Below are 4,949 nucleotides of genomic sequence, written 5' to 3' on the forward strand. Positions count from 1 at the left end.
GCAGCAAACCTTGGTCTTTTCTCCCGAAAGTCAGGGTTTTTAAATCAAAATACAAGTTTAGAATGGTTTATAGATCCCCATCCATTTGGTCCGGAATTAAACAGTTTTATTCTGCTATACTTGATCATACTTCTTTGCTGTTGGTACAAGTTCTTTTATTAATTTTTTGAATAATAAATGGTGTTCTACTACTTCTTTAGCAAATATTGCAGGGTTATTTGATGTTGCTAGCATTCCGGATACAGTCTCTCAGTTTTGGACAGGTTGTGATTGGAATATTCCCTTATCTTTACAGTAGATGCCTCATTTTTTAATCATATCATGGTTAGGGGGGAACAGGATCTTCCTAATTGGATTCTAGATGAGTTTCCTCGTTTCACTATCGACTAGGACTTTTTTCTTGGAAGTAGGAATTCCCGGTGGTTGGGGTAAATTCATTTGGTCCAAATATATTTCACCATCCAAAACTCTGGAAATTTTTTCATGGGTGGCTTCCTACATATCAACATATTCAGAATAAAGGTTTCAATATATGTTCTATGTGCACGTTTTGTGAAAAGCACGAGGAATCTATTCAATATTTATTTTTTTGAATGTTCTAATGCTTTGCATATTTGGAGTTGGGTTCAACAGATTTTTCTTACTTCTCATTTCTCTAATAAGGATGATCTTCTTTCTTTTATTAAGAGTGATGGTAGTCCTTTGGTTAAATTGATTAAGCTTGTTGTGATAACTTTTTCTATTTGGATGATTTGGTATATGAGGAATTTCGGTAATTAAAGATATAACTTGTCAAGTCGGAAATTCGTCTAAAGCTTCAACATGCTTAAGTTTTTTGGTATTAATACTCGTAATGGTAAAGTTCTTCGTCCTTTTCCTGATAGATGAGAGTTCCCTTCACCAGGTTGTGTTAAAATTAACATCGATGGGGCTGCTAAGGGATATCCTGGTCTTGCTACTTGTGGAGGAATTTTTTGTGGGAGTATGGGGGAGTTTATTAGTGTTTTCTCTACTATTTTTAAATTCAGACTACTATGGTTGTTGTGTTTTATGGATTTATACATGCTATGTAGGAAGATAAAAAATGGCTTAAATATGATTCTGCCTTGGTTTGTGTTGCATTTAGTGTTATGACTAATGTTTCGTGGATGCTTCGTAATCGATAAAATACTTGTCTTAATTACTATGGAAAATCAGGTTTAGAGTTACTCATTTTTTGTGAAGGGAATGCGTGTGCTAATAAGTTGGCCAATTTAGGATTTATTCATAGAGAATCATTTCATTGGTATAATAGGCTTCAATCTAGTCTGTTCTTAGAATTCCTTATGAATAGGTATAGTCTACCTGTATATAGTTTTTATTAACATATGGGTTTTGGTCTAGTCCCTCCATTTTTTTGTATTTTCTTTTTTTTTTAATAAAACTTTTGTCATGTGATAGCAGATGATTGTTGTTACTTGAGGTGTCAGTCTAGTTGAGATGTCAAATTGCATAATGATGCCTAACATGAAAACTTTTATAAAAAAAATTAAATGATCATATCCTGATTCAAAATTTAAAATTTTAAAAAGTAAATTGATTTATCTAAATTAAGTATTTAAAGTATAAAAAACTTATACCATGGTTGTGAGGGGGCATCCGAGGATTTCTTTTATTTTTACACGAGTTTATTGACTGATGTGAACATGTGGTTCCCCTTTAATGAATTCACAATGGGGGTGCTTCAGGTGTTAAACGTGGTGCCGACCCAACTTCACCCCAACAGTTAGGCATCCCTCCAAGCTTTTGACTACTGTGCGAGGCACTAAACTTGAGGTCGACTCCTCAAGTGTTCTTTCATTTTTGTAGTACCTGGCTAGACAAGCGAGTGGGTTGGCTTTCATTAATTAGCCAATCGAAGTTTAGCTTGCTTGCTCCTTTTTTGTCGTCCTACTAAAACTTCAAGGGACGATTTTTCAAGGTCCTTGTAGAGCGTGGCAAAAGAAAATACTTCTATAATGACAAGGTGTCGAAGTTCCTGTTCTATTAGGAAAGGGATCCATTGAGGTATAACTCGTAGCCTCGGTCCAGATGAATATCGAGGATTTGGAGACGCTTTTGGTCCTTGATCAACTTCCCTCAAAACTCCCACTTGGAACCTCTTACGTGTTTACTTATCTCCACGTCCTGGGGATGACTTAAATGCTATGGATAGTTTTTGGTAGTTGTTATTTTTGTTAGTAAATTTTAACTTCATTGAATTTTTTCTTCTAATGCAGGAATATTGGTGTCCATTGATCCTAAAGGGAAGGTGTACTTTTAGAATCTCTGCCAGAAGAAGCAAGAGGGAGGGCCCAAGAAGGGTTGAGTGGTTGGAGAGGTGTTGACCCCTACTCGATTTCCTGATTTATATCCCCAAAATCATCCGTCTCTCGGCATCCAAAAGAGGCATAAGAGAAAGGAAAATTCTTCGCGTCGTTCGCGCTCCTCTACCCGTGTTGGGGATCCCTCCTTAATTAAATGGGAGACCATGACCAATTAATATTGGTAATTGATCCACTGAATATATTCAATGATGGTCATTCCAAAGTTTTTTGGAATTGTAACTCTCTCTTGAAAATGTAATGAGCAATAATTTATTTATGAAGAAGTCTTCGTCTCATTCTCTATGTAAAGGGAACTTCTGAGGAAGAAAAAAACAATTAAGTGAGAAGAACAACATAGAGAGAAATGAGAGAATAGATAACCACCATAATGTGAGATTATAAATCCTAGTGAGATGTTAGAGAGACTTTGTATTCCATCCTTCTTAGGTGAGATTAGAAATCGTAGTGAGATGCTAGAGAGACTTTGTATTCCATCCTTCTTGAGTGAGATTAGAAATCCTAGTGAGATACTAGAGAGACTTTGTATTCCATCCTTGTTGGGTGAGATTGAGTGTTATCCTCACAGAGTGAGAGAAACAAATATTGTAATCCTACTTTCATACTGGAGACATTTTCTGGACTAGGTCTCGTGGATTTTACTTCTCATGTTTATGAAGTTTTCCCACGTTAAAAATTCTCTGTGTCATTATTCTATTTTCTCTATTTTCTATTATTTTCTTATTGCTTCTGCAAATGTCCATTTTGTATCTACACCAAAGAGGGAAAATTAGTTCTGATTTTCCCAACAGTGGTATCAGAGCTTGGTTCTAATACAAGATGGAGGGAGTCATTACTCATGAAAGACTTGGATCTTGCAAAAAAAATCGTTGGGATGAAGGTGATCAAAGATTGCTCCAAGAAGTTGATATGGCTATCACAAGAGAAGTACATTGAGAAAGCTCTCAAGAGATTCAACATGGATAAGGCAAAACTTGTCAGTGTTCCACTTCCCGAACACTTCAAGCTAAGCACAATGCAATGTCCGACTAATGAAGAAGAAAAGAAAGAGATGAGCAGAGTGCCTTATTCTTCTGTGGTAGGAAGCCTAATGTATGCCATGATTTGCACCAGACCAGATATTGCCCATGCAGTTGGTGTTGTGAGTCAATTCTTGTCCCATTCTGGCGAAGAGCACTGGAATGCAGTGAAGTGGATATTGAGATATTTGAGGGGAACTACCGAAAGATGTTCATGTTTTGGTAATGAAGATCCTATGTTGGTAGGATACACAAATGTAGACATGGTTGGAGATGCAGATTCCAGAAAATCCACATCAGGATGCTTAACTACTTTTGCAGGGGGAGTTGTATCTTGGCAATCCAAGTTACAAAGATGTGTTGCTTTATCAACAACTGAAGTAGAGTACAGTGTCGCATCTGAAGCTGGCAAAGAGGTAAAATATATGAAAAATCTCTTGCATGAATTGGGTCATGTTCAAGAAAGACATGTTCTCCATGTGACAACCAAAGTGCAATCCACCTAGTTAAGAATCCTACATTTCATTCTCGGACAAAGCACATTGATTATCGTTATCATTGGATACAAAATGCTTTGGAGGATGAAGCGTTACAGTTAGAGAAGGTTCATATAGATGACAATTGGTCTGACATGATGACCAAGGCAATTTCAGCTAAGAAGCTAACATACTGTTGTGGGGGAGTTGAATTATTGAAACCCCTTAATTAATTCAAGAAGGGGGAGAATTGTTGGGGATCCCTCCTTAATTTAATGGGAGACAATGACCAATGAATATTGGTAACATTATTATGGGGAGCTAAATTATTAATACCCATCAATTAAGTCAAGAAGGGGGAGAATTGTTAGGGATCCCTCCTTAATTTAATGGGAGACCATGACCAATGAATATTGGTAACTGATCCATTGAATATATTCAATGATGGCTATTCGAAAGTTTTTTGGAATTGTAACTCTCTCTTGAAAATGTAATGAGCATTAATTTCTTTATGAAGAAGCCTTCCTCTCATTCTCTGTATAAAGGAAACTTTTGGGAAGAGAAAAACAAGTAAGTGAGAAAAGCAACATAGAGAGAAAGGAGAGAATAAATATTCACCATAGTGGTGAGATTATAAATCCTACTGAGATGCTAGAGAGACTTTGTATTCCATCCTTCTTGAGTGAGATTATAAATCCTAGTGAGATGCTAGAGAGACTTTATATAACATCCTTCTTGGGTGAGATTAGAAATCTTAGTGAGATGCTAGAAAGACTTTGTATTCCATCCTTCTTGGGTGAGATTAGAAATCCTAGTGGGATGCTAGAGAGACTTTGTATTCCATCCTTGTTGGGTGAGATTGAGTGTTATCCTCAAAGAGTGAGAGAAACAGTTATTGTAATCCTACTTTCATACTGAAGACATTTTCTGGACTAGGTCTCGTGCGTTTTACTTCTCAAGTTGATGAAGTTTTCCCACGTTAAAAATTCTCTTGTGTCATTATTCTATTTGCTCTATTTTCTATTATTTTCTTATTGCTTCTGCAAATGTCCATTTTGTATCTACACTAAAGAGGGAAAATTAGTTTTGAT

Source organism: Phaseolus vulgaris, chromosome 1, assembly GCF_000499845.2.
Source record: "Phaseolus vulgaris cultivar G19833 chromosome 1, P. vulgaris v2.0, whole genome shotgun sequence".
NCBI classification, from domain to species: domain Eukaryota; kingdom Viridiplantae; phylum Streptophyta; class Magnoliopsida; order Fabales; family Fabaceae; genus Phaseolus; species Phaseolus vulgaris.